The 18,231-nt window shown below is 39.8% G+C and overlaps 3 protein-coding genes and 1 pseudogene across 5 annotated transcripts in view; 1 reads left to right on the top strand and 3 right to left on the bottom strand.

Annotated features, from left to right (window-relative positions):
* The window catches only part of LOC126001428 (ribonuclease pancreatic-like), a 189,173-nt gene that overhangs the window by 49,768 nt on the left and 121,174 nt on the right, over positions 1-18,231 (bottom strand). The window lies entirely within an intron of this gene.
* Positions 1-18,231, bottom strand: part of LOC126001426 (ribonuclease pancreatic-like) — a 459,609-nt gene that overhangs the window by 320,217 nt on the left and 121,161 nt on the right. The window lies entirely within an intron of this gene.
* LOC126001424 (ribonuclease pancreatic-like) overlaps positions 1-18,231 on the bottom strand; it is a 260,537-nt gene that overhangs the window by 229,513 nt on the left and 12,793 nt on the right. The window lies entirely within an intron of this gene.
* Positions 11,795-18,231, top strand: part of LOC126001438 (ribonuclease 4-like) — a 117,800-nt pseudogene continuing 111,363 nt past the window's right edge.

Below are 18,231 nucleotides of genomic sequence, written 5' to 3'. Positions count from 1 at the left end.
GCCTTGCATAGTTGTGGGTCTAAAATCACCCAATATCAGATGAAAGAATTTCTCCAATTTGTACAAAAAATTAGTCCCTGGTTCCCTAAAAAAGTCAGTCTGTCTCTAGGAGAGTGGACCAGGGTGAGCCAGGACATCCAAAAATTTTATGAACAAAATGACACACACACACACACACACACACACACACACAAATCCATCTGGCAGTGTTTTCTATATGGATACAAATTAGGAATCTTATAGATAATAGATCTAAATTAGAATGACTCAGGAGACTAAATCAGAAATTCATGAGTCTTCTGATTATAAAGGTTCTGTAGAAAAATGTAAAAATTGGCTGGATTATGAGGAAAAGGCAGAATTGAAAGAAGAAGCCTTTGAACATAAAGATCTGCTAGCTTTGGCTATAATCTTCTTTCCTTTGCAAAAGATGAGAAAATGTACAAGAAAAATTAGTACCAATGTTACATTTTTTGGTGCTTCCCAGGAAAAACTAGACCTAATATTGCATATTTGGGTGCTGTCCAGGACCCTCACAATAGAGAAGACTTCTATAATGCAGAAAATATTGAGCCTGTTGGGTAGAGCCATGTTCCTTACCTTTAAAAATAATAACAAGCAGTAAAACTTTTGGTGCAAGAAAATATAGAGGGATTCAACAAAAAGCGATTTAAAGAAATAAATTAAATGCTCTAAATTATTTTTCTATTTTTTTATTCTTTAATAACTATTAGTTATGTTAATTGGAGCTGGATGTAGTTCTGTTAAAGGGCCTTTTTTCTGATATAGGGTCAGCAAAGGAAGTTAACTGGCTGGGAATTTGGAAGATGCTCCAAATTCCTCATAAATCTCCTATGAACCCTATCTTAGGGGTCATTTTTTTCTCTGCCATTCTCTGTCAAACATTGTATTGTTTCTGTTTGTCAGTGTGTGTTCTGTATTATTCTGAAATTTAGTTTGAGTTCAGTGTTTTGTGCTTTTTTTGGGGGGGGGCACACCCAGCGGTGCTCAGGAGTTACTCCTTGCTGTCTGCTCAGAAACAGCTTCTGGCATGCACGGGGGACCATATGGGACACCGGGATTCGAACCAACCACCTTAGGTCCTGGATTGGCTGCTTGCAAAGCAAACACCGCTGTGCTATCTCTCGGGGCCCATGTTGTGCTTTTTGTCTACAGTTTATTCTGCAAAGAGCACAGGGAACAGCAGAGAGGGGTCTGAAAGTCCAGATATTTCTCCTACGGCTCTTTGGGATATTTGTCCAGGAGGGATTTTGGACTTTTTGATCAATCTAAGTTGCTTTTCTATCAGTCTTAGAGGGGAACACAGAAAGATGACATGAGATTATATGTGTTGCAAGTGGAAAGGGGGATGCAGGTTGAAATGTCAACTGAGGCCAAGGTGTCTTTGCTGCACACCCCAAGAAAAAACATTAGTCTACCTCTTTCTCCTGGAAAGAAGGTAGCTGGATAAAGGCGAGCTGGATTGAGATGGGCACGCTGGATAGAGGCAAGCTGAGACTAGAAAAGTGGAGTGGGGGAGAATTCAAGAAAAAATGAGAAAACTATAGGAGTGTCCACCACTGAGCAGCTTTGAAGAATAAGTGGAATATCTAGCCCTACTTCTGAGAACATGCTTCTTCCTGGGATCTGCTGACCTGGCACTGAGTTAGCCACCAGGTCATAGGAGCAATGTGTTTTAGATGAAGACCGGAACCTGCGTAGAAGCTTTCACAGGGAACCCCAGCAAGAAACAGGCTCCTAGGAGAGTTTCCAAGACAGTGTCCATGGATCCAGGTTCAGAACCTCAAACCTGGGAGCCTGAGCAGAGGAACCCTGTAGTCTTACTACTTCTAGAAAGTCTTGCTTAGTGCCTACTGACTGACCCATCTCTTTATTTATTTGTTCATTTATTTAAGGGGGCTCACACCCAATGGTGTTCAGTGGTTACTACTGGCACGCTTGGGGAACAATATGAGAATCCAGCGATTAAATTCAGGTCAGCTGCTTGCATGGCAAAGCCCTATCACTGTACTATTGCTGTGGCCCTAGACCTCTCTCTCTCTCTCTCTCTCTCTCTCTCTCTCTCTCTCTCTCTCTCTCTCTCTCTCTCTCTACCTTCTTTGTGCATTTAAAAAAGTTTAAAATATGGGGCTGGAGCGATAGCACAGGGGGAGGGCATTTGCCTTGTACACGGCTGACCCAGGATGGACCTGGGTTCTACCCCCAGCTTCCCCTATGGTCCTGTAAAACAGGAGTGATTTTGAGCATGTAGACAAAAGTAACCCCTGAGTGTCTCTGGGTGTGGCCCCCAAACAAACAAATAATAAAGAAAAGTTTAAAATAAAACTTTAAATTTTAAACACCATGGTTTACAGAATTATACATGATACATTTACTTCTAACATTCCAATACCAATCTCACCACTCACGCAATATTCCCTCTACCCTTGTCACCAGCTTATCACCCTCCCTGAAAGCTGCTCCTTAGTAGGTACAAAACTTTACTTAATATTGTTTGATACAAGTAGATGGTAATGTAATTATAAAAAAAACTTAATTAATAGTAAATTTTTTTGGATTGGAGAGATAACACAGCAGATAGTCTTTTGCCTTGCATGCAGTCATTCGTTTCAATCCCAGGCATCTCATATGGTCCCCAACCAGAGCAGAGCCAATCAATATTAAGACATTGAGGGCCTAAATACTCTCAGATAGTTTATGGTTCCCCAAGCTATGTTTCTTTTTTTGTTTTGTTTTGTTTTTGGAGGCCACATTCAACAGTACTCAGTCGTTACTCCTGGCTTTACACTCAGAAATCACTCCTGGAAGGCTCAAACCCTGGTTTGTCATATACAAGGCAAATGCTGTAGTAATGTTCAGGTCCCTGGCAGGAGTAATTTCTGATTGTAGAACCAGAAGTAACTCCTCAGTATCACTGAGTGTAGCCCAAATCCAAAAAAAAAAAAAAGAAGAAGAAGGTAAATTTGTGCAAATTGGTATACCTCAGAATGGTGACCTGTATCTTTAATGGCCAACTTATCTTCTTCCGTGTCATTTCTGGGGACCTTCTCATCATGATCTTGCCACAGTGAATGTACTATGTTCCCATGTCCCTGTCTATAGGCTCTGACTGAGCCAGAGACCCACACAATTGTGAAAAATTTTATCATTAGGAGCTATTTATGAGAAAAGCCTTTGACAAACTTTAGAAAACAAGGTTGTTATTGGGTAAAAATGGCAAAGCTCATGGAAAATATAGATTCCTAAAACTGACAGTAAATTAATATTTTCAGTTATTGCTGGTATACAGAATAACAAGAAAACACAGGAATGCAAGGTATTAATAGGGGGATAAAAAAATAAAAAAAGGGAAGAAAGAAATCAACCAGAGCAGAGCCACACAGTTCTCATCTGAGTTTTGTGATCTGTCCTTTTATTTATTTATTTTCATTTGCAAGACCATTTATTAAGAGGAAAAACTCTTTTATGTGGTGTTTGGGTCACACCCAGTACTCCAGGGACTATTTTTAGAATGCTGTTCTCGAGGATGCTCCAGGACACAGAAGTTCTGAGTGAGAATGGAATCCGAGTCTCCTTCCCACTTGTGAAAGGAGTTCCCATCGTTGAAGCTATCACACCAGCCCCTACAAGATAATTAAAAAATTATCAATAGTTAGTGGCATGACACATTTAGGTGATTACTTTTTATAAAAAATATAAATATTTAATTAAGCTCCATGATTACAAGCATGTTTGTGTTGGGTTTCAATCATAAACAGGATACCCCCCTTCATCAGTGCAACATTCTCTCTTTATTTATTATTAATTTATATTTTAAATTATGAGAACAAAGATGCAAAGAAAGAGAATAAGGTAAAGTTAAAGTGGAAGGACAATTACCCATAAACAGAATTCTCAGTCATCCCATTGCTGATATCTTAACTTTGAACTTTCAGCCAAAGAACATTAAGAAAAATAAAACTGAACCCATGTACAATTACTTTGACCCTGAAGCCCCCAGATTGTAGTACATAATATTTCTTAGCAGCACACAAAGCAATATAAAGCCATAAAACTTATGTAACTCCTTAAACATTGAAGACAAAGTATTTTTTCACATTTCCATGCACATACATATTAGTTTAAGTTAACCTCAACAGTTTAAGTGGGTTGTTTTTCTTAAGAATTAGAGTTCAAGGAGCACAGTAAAAACGGTGTTAGAGTGGCAATTATTGTTTGCATAGGCCCACCAAAATATGAGGGACATGGAAAGGAAAAGCCTTGGCCTAAATACAAGGAGACCCTACCCCTGAAGTTTCCTGGCATAAGAACAACTCTAGGCTCCAGGCAAACTAGTTTGTCCAATCCAGGTCATTGTCTGTAGTGCCAATACACTTTTATTTTTCACACAGTCTCTGTTGTTGGTATCATGCTTCTGTGTTGAAGATCCTGGAATCTGCATATCCTATATTGCAGTCAGGATGGTGCAGAGCATCCTCTCATTTCACCTCACAATTAAGTTGTTGTTGTAAAGTTTTCTTAGTGGTAAGAGAAGTCTCTTTTGAGCAGGTTGATGTCAGAGCAGTGGTAGGTTCTTCCCTGGTAGAGGATTGCTTCCAGGTGTTGTTATAAAAAACATTGGATGTTTCGTAGTTAGCTTCCCTGGTTCAGGGGTAAATGGAGGATGCCCATTCTTCTGAGCCCTATGCCAGGTCATTATATTAATATTCAGGGTGTAAGGTACCATTGCACTACGAGATTTGTGTGTTCCAATCTCTATTAGATAAGAACTTATTTGTGTGCATAGTATTTTCCCAATTTAATGTGCCTATGCAAACAAGGAGCAATGCCAAGTGGCATTATCGGCGCATATGGGGGTCATAAGAACAAGTCCAACAATCACCATGGCATGGTTCAATTATAAACATTAAACTGAGGGACTCTTCCACCAAAATTCCTTATTAAACAGCTCATAGAGAGAAGACAAGATAAAAAGTGGGTAGAATTGTCACGGTAAAAGAATATTTAGAAAGAGTTAGAGCTGTTAAAGAAAATACACATAAAATATTCAAAAGACATATGTGTCCATTTTATGTCTTTTGAAACAGTTGGGGGTTGTTAAATCCAATGCACAACTTTGGTCTGTGATTAAAAATGTGTAGTAAAAAGGGTAAATGTGGGGTACTGATGGTTGGGGGTGAGAGAGTTAAGGAGTAATAATGAGCTTTGTAGGGGTGTGTGAAGGGGCAGAATCTGTTGTGGCAAGAGGTCGGTCTTGGTGCCTAACAAATTAAAGAACTGAGGGTAAAGAGGGTTAATTAAGGAGAAGATAACGAATCCGGATTGGGTGATGAGGGAGTAGAAGGGGCTCTGGTGTGGAGGAGGGGAAATATATCAGAGGGGCTATGTACATTGTACAGATGAATTGTTTATGGATTAGGCTTGGCAGTCAGAGAGGACCACTGTATAGGAAGTCAAGTCTACATATACACTGATTTTAGGGACCTATTTGAATATTATCCTCCAAATCTAGGGAATTCCACATTTTCCCCTAGAAATAGTCGAGAATTAAGAATATTTTTGGGAGTTGTTAAAAAGTATATATGCTTTTAAAATGAATACTAGGAAGAAAAGAACTCCTGAATGGGGTCCAGTATGCATAGGGGAGGAATTTGTCTCCCCCATCCTCTCCCCAGGGCCCGATTTACCTGGCATGGCCCTGAAGACCACTCAGGTGTGGGGGGATCTCAGTCCCCTGGACTAAGTGGTCAACCCAGGGGGCCTATGGCCAGCTGTCCTGCCAAAGCCCCCAACATACCAGCTGAAGGAAAACAGAAGAACTGCCCCCTCTTTATTTTAATTAATATCCTATAGTGATCTGTCCTTTTTACAATGTACAGGCTAAAGTCAAACCTCACCAGGTGATGATAAAAAATAATCTCCTATCCTGATTTTTTTTTGTTTTTGGGTCACACCAGGCTTCTTTCTTTCTTTCTTTCTTTCTTTCTTTCTTTCTTTCTTTCTTTCTTTCTTTCTTTCTTTCTTTCTTTCTTTCTTTCTTTCTTTTTTTCTTTCTTTCTTTCTTTCTTTCTTCCTTCCTTCCTTCCTTCCTTCCTTCCTTCCTTCCTTCCTTCCTTCGTTCCTTCCTTCCTTCCTTCCTTCCTCCCTCCCTCCCTCCCTCCCTCTCTTTCTCTCTTTCTTTCTTTCTTTCTTTCTTTCTTTCTTTCTTTCTTTCTTTCTTTCTTTCTTTCTTTCTTTCTTTCTTTCTCCCTCCCTCCCTCCATCCTCCCTTTCTTTCTCTTTCTTTCTTTCTTTCTTTCTTTCTTTCTTTCTTTCTTTCTTTCTTTCTTTCTTTCTTTCTTTCTTTCTTTCTCTCTCTCTCTCTCTCTCTTTCTTTCTTTCTTTCTTTCTTTCTTTCTTTCTTTCTTTCTTTCTTTCTTTCTTTCTTTCTTTCTTTCTTTCTTTCTTCTTTCTTTCTTTCTTTCTTTCTTTCTTTCTGTCTTTCCTTCTGTCTTTCTTTCTTTCCTTCCTTTCTTTCTTTCCTTCCTTTCTTCCTTCCCCTACACTAGTCTGTGTTCAGGATTTATGCCTGGCTTTGCACTCAAATATTACTCTTAGTGAACTTGGGAATGAAATGTGGTTAGGGAAAAACCCAGGTCAACTGTGCAAAACAAGAAACCCTAATCATTGTACTATCTCTTTACACCATTTTCTCTCTCTCTTTTTTCTTTTGTCCATGAAGGATCTTTCTACTGCCTGGCATCATGAAAATACTGTTCAGGAGCAAGCAGCTTCGCGACCAAGGAAATAACAGGAGACTCACGAATTCAAGCAAGCAGACTTTATTTCTGGTGCGCCAGGACCATCTCCTTAGAGAGCGATCCTGGCCCAAATTTTCAAGCTGCTTATATACTCTTCAGATCATTCCATTACATCTCTTGTCAGCTACACAAAACTACAACAGGTGATATTTCAAATATACAAAAGGCAATATTTCAAATATTCCACAGGCCTACATAAACATAAATTCTAATTCACATCATAGGCCCCCCTTCCCTGGAGCCAGCTTACCTCAGTTCACATCCTGGTGAAATTTCAGAGATGTGGTTAGCATCTTTCTCCAAAATTTCTCTGGCACCTGAAATTTAGCTATAGCCTGACTGTCAGGGGCCTTAAGGGAGGGTGGGGGTGGAGATGCCTGGAAGCCTAGGATCGGCAGGACAATATCAGATGCCTTTAGCATCAGTGGGCCCTAGGAATGGTAAGGAATTGCTTTATTACTTAGCTGCAGGGGTTCTTAGAGCCAGAGGGGCCTGGGAACAGCACAGGGACAATGGATTTTAGACCTTAGAGACTAACAGTTTAGCTAAATAGGACTTAGGGACTAAAAGTTTAGCTAGATTTTAGGAAAACTATAAGATTACTTAAACAAGTTTTCTTCATTTTCCTTCAAATACTATCTTCTCCACCAAGTTCTTTGGTATTTGTATTTTTGGGCCTCTCCAGGAGATGCTCAGGAATCATTTCTGTCAGGGATCAGGGCACGATATGTGGTGATGGGGATCTAGTTTAGTTTGGCTGCCTACAAGGCATTGTGTCTTACCTACTATACTATTGCTCAACCCACCCACCCCATTCTTGAAGAGAAATGTGCAGAGATACAGACTCACAGACAGCAAAATAAGAAAAATATTATTAAGGCAAAAGGGCTCCTATGCTAGGATGAATGTATATGAGCTTAGAAACTACAAGCCTAGGTCCTGCTAGCATAGTGTTCAACAGCCCTCCGCCATGCCAAACGCTGCTTTAACCAGGTCTAGGAAGGGGGTGCTGGACATGGGTCACCCTGGCACCCCCCTACCTCCTTCCTCCGGTACTCCAGGGCTTTGCCTGGCCACATGGCGGGGCAAACCAGCGAGGTGGGTCCCTTGGAGGAGTTTATGGGTGCTCCTAGGCTTGCCCCATTTCCCTCCCATCTCCAATGGAAGGGTCTGGGGGAGGGGGCTCCGACCTCCCGATCTTCAGGCTCGGGAAGAACCTCTTTCCTTCCTGGGAGCTGAGCTGGGAGGTCCTGCCAGCATGGCGTTCGGCAGCCCTCGGCCATGCCAAAGGCTGCTTTAACCAGGCCTAGGAAGGGTTGCGGGACATGGGTCACAATAGGATCTGGCATTAGTACTTATCAGGGAAGTTTCCTTATTGAACCTGTCCATTGTGAAACCGCTAGGGGACTCCCGCGCTGAACATTATAAAAAACATATGGATATCATTGTGTTTCATCTGCTAGTCATTTTCTGAACATTGTCCATGTGATCCTTTTATTCCTTTACTCTCTCACTCCCATCTCTTGTTACCACACATTTAACCATTTTAGGTACTAATGATTTTTTTTTTTTTGGCCAAGGTGGATTACGTATCTTTCACAGTAATTTTTGGGTGGAGTCTGAAGCTTCAGCAGGCAATGCGTCATGGCAAGGTCTCATACTGTAGGCTTTTTGGCCAACATAAGGTGAAGATGCAGCCTCGGTCGCCCCCCACAGCCTTCTCTCCTTCCTCCCGTCCCAGGGTTATTCCTGGACACCTGCTCAGGGTCCCAGCAAGTTGGTTCCAGTGAGGTGCAATTTAAAAGAGACCCCAGGTTTCCTTGTTCATGCAAGGGGCTAGGAGGGGACTGCTGAACTCTCAACTTCCAGCAATTAGGAAGCAAGAGCCTCTCAGAGAGTTGGAAGCTTCAGCAGGCAACAAGTGGAGGACATGGCTCCATGCTCTCTTCGTTTTGTCCAATCACAGACCAAAGTGGTGTCTCGGAAACTCTCCCTCCCTCTTAACTATTTCTAAAACATAAAATGGTCACGTGTATCTCCTTTGTATATCTCAGATGTATTCCCTTAACATCTATAACTATTTTCGAATATCCTCATATAGTGACAATTTTGCCCACTGGATTTGTTATTTGATTGTTTGATTTTCCCTCTTTGAGATCTGTTTTATAAGCAATACTGGTAGAAGAGTATTTCTGTATAGATTTCATGTTTGTACCAAGTTACGGGGAATGTTGGACTTTATTTGTCAGCCCCCAGATGCTTCAATATCTTGTGGCATTGATTCTCTTTTGCATAGGCACATTAAAATGGGGAAATAATACATATGCAAACAAGTTCTTATCTAATAGAGATGGGGACACAAATTTGGTAATGTAAATAGGTCTTCTACCCTGAACATTGGCATAATGATTTCGCTCAGGCCTCAGAAGAATGGGCATCGCCCATACACACCTACCTGAACAATGGATACCATCTATAGAAACAACCACAATTGTCTTCAACATTACCAGGACCCAAGCCTCTACCAGGGAAGACCTACCACTGCTTTGGCAGTGACTTACTCCAAAGAGTGCTCCCAACACCCAGACGACTCAGCAACAGTCTGCATGGAGGGCAGATCACTCCGCATTTAATGGTATGCTGAAACTAAAGGATGCTCCACATCAGCCTGACATCGATGAAAGAAATGCACAGAATCCAGAGTCTTTAAATATAAGAATCTGATACCAACAATAGCTAAAGTGTAAAAAAGTTTCACGGGGACCTTGAGAATGACTGGAGTTGGACGGACTGGCACAAGACAGGCTGTCTTCTCTCACCACTCCTATTCAACATAGAACTGGAAGTACTTGCTATAGTGATTAAGCAGGAAAAAGATATCAAGGGAATAGTAAAAAGGAAGAAATGGACATTAAGAAAACAACCCCATTCACAATAATGCCACACAAAGTCAAATATCTTGGAATCAACTTGACTAAAAATGTGAAGGACCTATACAAAAAAAACTATAAATCTCGGCTCCAAGAAATAAGAGAGGACACACGGAAGTGGAAGCACATACCCTGCTCACGGATTGGCAGGATTAACATCATCAAAATGGCAGTACTCCCCAAGGCATTATACAGATTTAATGCTATCCCTCTAAAGATACCCATGACATTCTTCAAAGAAGTGGATCAGGCACTTTTGAAATTCGTTTGGAACAATAAACACCCTAGAATAGCTAAAGCAATCATTGGGAAAAAGAATATGGGAGGAATTACTTTCCCCAAATTTAAACTGTACTACAAAGCAATAGTTATCAAAACAGCATGGTATTGGAATAAAGACAGACCCTCAGATCAGTGGAATAGGTTTGAAAATTCAGAGAATGTTCCCCAGACATACAATCACCTAATTTTTGATTAAGGAGCAAGAAATCCTAAATGGAGCAGGGAAAGCCTCTTCAACAAGTGGTGTTCTCACAACTGGCTACCCACCTGCAAAAAATTGAACTTAGACCTCCAGCTAACATCATGTACGAAGGTAAAATCCAAATGGATTAAAGACCTTGATATCAGACCCCAAACCATAAGATATATAGAACAACACATAGGCAAAACACTCCAGGACATTGCGACTACAGGCATATTCAAAGAGGAAACTGCACTCTTCAAGCAAGTGAAAGCAGAGATTAACAGATGGGAATATATTAAGCTGAGAAGCTTCTGCACCTCAAAGGAAATAGCGCCCAAGATACAAGAGCCCCCCACTGAGTGGGGAAAATTATTCACCCAATACACATCAGATAAGGGGCTAATCTCCAAAATATACAAGGCACTGACAAAAATTTACAAGAAAAAAACATCTAATCGGCACACATCACAAAGAATGAGAATAAACAGTGTTGGCAGGGATTTGAAGAGAAAGGAACTCTTATCCACTGCTGGTGGGAATGCCATCTAGTTCAACCTTTATGGAAAGCGATATGGACATTCCTCCAAAAACTGGAAATCGAGCTCCCATACGATCCAGCTATACCACTCCTAGGAATATACCCTAGGAACACAAAAATACAATACAAAAACCCCTTCCTTACACCTATATTCATTGCAGCACTATTTACAATAGCAAGACTCTGGAATCAACCAAGATGCCCTTCAACAGACGAATGGCTAAGGAAATTGTGGTACATATACACAATGGAATATTATACAGCTGTCAGGAGAGATGAAGTCATGAAATTTCCCTATACATGGATGTACACGGAATCTCTTATGTTGAATGAAATAACTCTGAGAGAGAGAGAGAGAGAGAGAGAGAGAGAGAGAGAGAGAGAGAGAGAGAAACGCAGAATGGTCTCACTCATCTATGGGTTTTAAGAAAAATGAAAGGCATTCTTTCATTTTTCAATAATTATTTCAATAATTTTCAGACACAAAAGAGAAAAGAGCTGGAAGTTACAGCTCACCCCATGAAGCTCACCACAAAAAATGATGAGCTTAGTTAAAGAAATAACAACATTTTGAACTGTCCTAATAATGGGAATGAATGTGGGAAATGGAAAGCCTGTCTAGAGTACAGGTGGTTGTCGGGTGGGGAGGAGGGAGATTTGGGACATTGGTGATGGGAATTTTGCACTGGTGATGGGTGATGTTCTTTACATGACTGAAACTCAAACACAATCATGTATGTAATCAGGGTGTTTAAATAAAATACATATAAAAAAGAGAAAGGTATCTTTGAAACAAAAGGCCATGTTTACCAAACTTGTCCTCTCAGACCAAATCTTTAATCCATCCAAGTGCGTTAATATTTGACTCATTCATTTTCAGGAGAAAAGTGAATGACTCTTCATTTGTCTGAGAGCACAGTCCTTTGTTTTCATGTCTCTTTTATGATTGGGAACTTTTAGATCTGTTCTCTCCACCCCATTCACCTGATACTGTATAAATTGAAGGAGGACTGGCCACACATTTCAAGCAGCTGGAACCCATCTGCAGGAACAAACAACTGGAACTCATCTTCAGTTGAAGGGAAACTTCCAGATTTTAGTAAGATTCTTTCTCCTGGGTATTCTGTTATTCTTTCTTTCTATATAGATACTGTTTCTAACAAGCTATCTATTCCAGACAAATATGTTCCACCCTTTAAAGCTTTTGGGTCCACACATTCACTAACTAAGAAGAGAAATCAGATTTTAAAGTTTAAAATTAAAATGGATTTCTTTGGGTATAGCTTAGATGTATAAAGGGAAATTAATGAAATGCAACTAAGTAGAAATTTAAGAGGGAATCCTAAATTATTATAAAAATCCTCAAAGATCTGTGCAAGTCATTTAATGGAATGCACCCATAACTCCCTTAGGTAGGGGAATTGTATGTAGTTTAATAAGAAAAGAAACAGAAAATAGGGGTTGGGAGATATAATAGTGGTGAGGGTGCATACCAAGCATGCATTTGACTGGTCCCCAGGACCATATGTAACCCCTTGAGATGCTTGCGAAAACCTCTCCTCCAATAAATAAAAAAGAAACAGGAAATAAATTTTAGCTCTGTTTATTTCTTTTGACAGTATTTTCCTCAGAAAGTTTTGGATCTATTTGAAAGCAAAGTGGAACAATCTCAAGATCAAAGTAGGTCAAAGGGAAGAAAGGAGGACATAAAGGGAGAATTGTGTATTATACTTTCACTTTAGGAGATAATATCCTGAATTATATATTAGAGTGAAACTATATTTATGAAAATTGTAACCATAAAAAGTCACATAAATTGTCAAGTTAACTCTATGGTACATAATGTTTGTTGAATCTCTTGAACACAAACAATTGCCTGTGGAAAAAGAAAGAGAATATAATTTTTGTGAAGACTGAAGGATTGATTTGAGATAAAAGATAAAGTTGGCCAGTGACAACTAGAACAGATTCCACTGACAAAATAATGCTGACTGACAGTTAAATATTTGGTTGTGTGTGACTAAGGATAAGTGAGAAGCTCAGCACCCTTAGCCTAGGTAGATTTACTTTTTGTGGTTTGTTTTGGGGTCATATCCAGCACTGCTCAGGGGCTACTCGGACTCTGAAATCAGGAATTATTTCTGGTGGTGCTTGGGGGACCTAGAAACGCAACAAAGGTTGGTACTGGAAAGCAAGCACCCTATCCTCTATACTATCTCGCCAACCCCTAGGTATTTCCTTCTGTACCACAAATAATCTGTTTCTCTTTTTCTCTCAATTCCACCTTACCTCATTTTTGGAGGGTAAATTTAGAGTTGAATAAGGAAGCTGGGATGGAAGGAGGGGACAGATATTTGATATAGTTGTCCATGGTGTATACTTGCTGGGATTTGACTTCTAGATGTCTTAGGAAGTGAAGACTACTAAGATTTTTGAGAAAACATTAGCTGATCTATTAAATCATAAATGTAAAAATTCTTCAAATCAGAAAAGAAAATGCCTTTGCTTCTTTAGCCTAGAACATTTAAGAATCCAAACTTAAATGAGCAAGTGCCCTTTTAGGATGTGAGGCTCCTGTATTGTGTCACTCCAGTGCTTTAACTAGAGGTGATCTGTAGATCTGGTTACATGCCAAGCCTTTAGGGATGAGGCATATCAACCAATGAGACTGGATTGCAGAGAATTTAGTGACCTAGTTTTCCACATGTAACAAATTAATACAAAATTATCTCTTCAATTCCATGGACACTAGACTTTAATGCAGAATCTAGGAAAATTACCTCTTTTCCTTAAGAAAATTTTAAAATTAGAAAGTAATCAACTTTCTCATTTTATAAATGAATAAAAAATTTCTCCAAGAGGAAAATTAAGTCAATCATTTTTTAAAAAATCAAGCAGTTAGGGAGATAGTGCAGGGGTTAGGTAGCATGCAAGGCATGCCACAACTCAGTTCTATTGTGGCATCACATGCACTCCCTCTACCATGTGTTCCCAGATATTACTCAAAAGGTCCTTGCACACCACGAGATATGACCCAGTGCACTTGGGAAGCACCACATTTGTGTGTCTTTACACTGAACTGATTGTCAAATTGGGCCCTAGTTTCCCGTAACTAATGAGAAACTCTCCATCAAAAATAAATATGGTTCTACTATGAGGCAATCATTCTGATTCAAGGCACATACCCTGAGTGCTGTCCTTCTATAGATAGAGATTATATAGCAGTGAAAAACACACACACACACACAATAGGTAATTATTTTCCCAAGACTACAAGGATGGTGATATGGAAATAATAGCCATAAAATTCAACATCAGGTAAATAATTATTTGTGATATTCTTGTGGGCATATCCTGAGCTCTGTTACTTTTACTTTAAAATTTGGGTGTAGTGAAGTATCTTTTTTTTAGTGAAGTATCGTTTATTTTAACATCTAAAGCATAGTGTCAGGTTGAGAACCTTAACAGCCCATATGTGATCTGTAATGTCCTCAAAACTTGTATCACTGCTACCTTCTGCAAAGACCCTGTCGACATCCTATCCACTGCTGCCACCTAATGATTCTTTTGAATATTGCTAACTCTAGTTCTACTTACTCTCTAGCCTTTACAAATAAAATTATTTTGTTTTATTACTGCTTTTTAGTATTATGTATTATAAATTATATAGTATTATAAATTAAAGAGTATCTTCTCACATCTCTGTGTGTATAGGCTTCACTATATCCACCACCAAAATTGTAGTGCCATTTGTTCCTATGATCAGATTGAGCCCTACTTCCTGTTTGTACTCTGGGGTCTGGTCCCTGCAAAGAGGTGTTGACCTAAGCTCTCTTTGTCTTTTTGTGCCTGCAAATCTATCATTTCCTTTAATAGAAGAGGGCAATATTTATCTATTGAAGACCAGAAGACATACTTGATTAGAAATCTATAAAACTTTGATAAGGTCTTCCAAAAGAATAGAAGGAGAAAGCAGGTAGGAGACTGAAAACCTTGACACAAATAGAAAGCTGAAAATAACAGCTGCAGCTCAGCACCTGATTAGAGTAGCAGCCATTGTCATTAATATTGACAGGCAGGGCTTGTTATTGTTATTGGGTTGTCCCTGCCTTCTTCATTATGTATCACTTTTCAGCTCTATTCACCCCTATTTTTTCACTTGATTCTAGTCTGAATCACAGTTTATGTGATTAATTTATAGTTTATTAATTATAGTTTATGAGACTTTTGACAATAAAAATGTTTTAGTGCTTAAATAATTTGGACTTCTTTTTTTATTTAATTTTTTATTGAGACAATGTGAATTACAAGTCTTTCACAGTTGTATATTGGGCACATAGTGACAGTGAATTAGGTCCATTCCCACCACCAGTATTGACCTCCCTCCACTGTAGTTTCCAGGAGGCATCCCATAACTCAAACTTTAGCCGCCGGGACTGCTAGTGTAACAGGTTCATTTTTGTGTATACATTGTTATAGTTTGAGTTTTTTGATTCTATTGTTGATTTTGGTTTGGGTATTTAGGTATGACCATGCTCCTGAGATTGCTTGGCTCCTGGATCCCATCCACATTTTTTTTCTGTTCTCAATTTGTAGGACGACTTAGAAATATGAGGCAGAACAAGATGATTCACGTTCTATGGTTTTGTAAAAAAGGCGGGAACCCCTATCTAAGAAGCTATTAATAAAATTCAAAGAAGAAAATAAGAAAAAAGGGTGGGGGGCAGATGTGGTAAGTTGGTGTGTTGTTTTTGTTTTTGTTTTTGTTTTTTTGCTTGCACAGAAGCAGTAAACGTTGAGGAAATTCGAAAGGAAATTCTCTTGGCCTAAGAGATACAGGGTGTCTACCGTTGAGGCATACTGTCATAAGACTGACTATGGCTCCAGGCATGCTAGTTGTCAAACCCCAAGGTTTTTCTTTATGGTCCCAGGAAAAGTTCTGCTCAGTCACTGTTGTTATAGGCAGTCTTCTGTAAATAGAGATCTTGGTTTATGCACAGATCCTACGATTGAAGATCTTCTGATTTCATCTCACCATTAGGTGGTGAGGCAGGGCAACTTGCTCTTAGATCAGGTTGTTGCTATTTTCTCTTTGTTAGGGTGGCATCATCACAAAAGGTAAACTGTCTTTCTCTGACAATTTCTTATTATTTTTTCGGTACGTGAGTAGGCACCTCTATTCAGAGAGTAATCGATTTAAGAAGGTGAGAAGATTTTTGAGAAGAATTATGGGTCAAGGTAATTCTAGAGAACAGTTGTTTTCTGATGTGTTGCACTATGCCTTGCATAGCTGTGGGTTAAAAATCATCCAACCTTAGATGGAGGAATTTCTCCAATTTGTACAAAAATTTTGTCTTTTGTTTTCTGAAGAGAGTAGTTTGTCTTTATACGATTGGATAAATGTGGGAACAGATATTTGCAACTTCTACAATCAGAATGGCCCAAAAGACAATCTTGTCAAGGCAGCTGCCATTTGGACTCAGGTTAGAGACCTATGGATAATTGGTCTGAGTTAGAATGTTTACCACAAGTGTTAGAGAGAGAGGTGCAATTTGAGGTGGAGGATGAGCTTCCAGCATTAGAGAGGGAAATGCCTATCTATGATCCTGTCCATGAGGAGGACAATAACTCGGAGAGCTAGACTGAGGAAGAAGAATTACATCGGGATACACCAGGATGTCCTGGAATATGTTTTGTTTGCTTGTTTGTTTGTTTGCTTTGCTTTTTTGACCACACCCAGTAACCCAGGGGTTACTCCTGGCTATGCGCTCAGAAATCGCTCCTGGGGATCCTGGGGATCATATGGGACACTGGGAGGGTGGGGGGATTGAACCACAGTCAGTCCAAGGTTAGCTGCATGGAAGGCAAATGCCCTACCACTTGTGCCACTGGCCAGCCCCTGGGGTATGTCAAAAGTAACTTTTTACCCAAGACTTCCATTCTTATTTTTCCTCACACCCTGGTTATCTGCTGTCACCCGAAATATAAAACTGCTTTGCAAAGAGCTGCTGAGGAGGCACGTAGGAGTGGTGATTTGGAATTTGCATTTCCTATCTTTTTTGAGGAAGGACTGGAACCAGTATGGACATCCTTGCCATTGAAACTATCAAAAGAACTTAAGCAAGCAGTTAGGACTTTGACCCCACTTATCCATATACTATTCAACTTATTGAGTTGGTGAGTTGCCATTGTATAGCTCCTTATGACTGGCAAGAGACTACAAAATCAGTCCTGACTCCAGGACAATATAGATTATAGAGAACTAAATGTGAGGAACAAAGCTTGAACCCAACTTGACTCTCTGGCCTCTATTATCCATTAGCCACCCCGGTACACACTTTTCAAGGGATCCCAGAAGTTTCTTTCTGTCAAGACAAGCCAGTCTATGACATATATCTATGTGTAAGAGAAAGAGAGAATGCCTGACCCAGAGACAGGCAGGGATGGGTGGATGAGAGGGAAACTGGGGACATTGGTGGAGGGAAATGTGCACTGGTAAAGGGTGGTGTACATTCTCTGACAGAAACTTATGACATGACAAAATTTGTAATCACAGTATTTAACTAAAATAATTATTTTTTAAAAGACAATGTGTGTATATGTGTGTGTGTGTGTGAGAGAGAGAGAGAGAGAGACAGAGGGAGGGAGGGAGGGAAGGATGAAAGGAGAGAGGGAGGGAGGGAGAGAGATATAAAGGGAAAGAGAGAGATGACTGCTCACTTTTCAGGTAACCAAGTAGAACCCTGGGTTCTTTTGCGGGGGCACACCCAGCAGTGCTCAAGGATTTCTGCGCTCAGAAATCACTTCTGGCAGACTCAGGAAACCATATAGAATGCTGGGATCCTGGCTTGGCAACATGCAAGGTGAATGCCCTACCCCTGTGCTACTGCTCAGGCCCCAGAACCCTAGATTCTTCTGTCTTTTTAGATTCAAGGTAGTACTCACAAGGCTGTATAGCAACTTTACAGACAGTGCATGTGGCTAACCCTGGTTTGATCCCCAGCATCCCATACTAGGAGTGGTTCCTGAGTACAGAGACAGGAGTAACTCCTGCGCATTACCAGGTATGGTCCCAAATCAAAAAAATAAACAAGTGAATGAAATAATAAATTAAAAATAAAATTAAGTGTATTAACTTGCACATAAGAAAAGCACAGAATAAAAATGAACAATTAATACTTTATTCTTTCTCTGAGGTAAAATGAATTACAACAGTGTTCATATTACTGTTATATACATGCTGTGCTTCTTAACCACCCCCACTGGGGAATATCTGTAACCCTCTCACTCCTTCAGAGTTTCTTCGCTTGCCATTTGCAGCCTCAGTTAGCTGTTCTCTTGCATCTATGAAAAGACACTATTTATTTTTAAACTTAGATTCCTTTTCCACTTTTTGGTTTGGGGCACTACTTGGAAGCTATTTCTGGTTCACTCTAAAGGCTATGTAGAACCAACATCAAACTTGGATCTCCCACA

This window comes from Suncus etruscus, chromosome 2, assembly GCF_024139225.1.
Source record: "Suncus etruscus isolate mSunEtr1 chromosome 2, mSunEtr1.pri.cur, whole genome shotgun sequence".
Classification (NCBI taxonomy): Eukaryota; Metazoa; Chordata; class Mammalia; order Eulipotyphla; family Soricidae; genus Suncus; species Suncus etruscus.
This window is presented reverse-complemented; position numbering and strand designations above follow the sequence as displayed.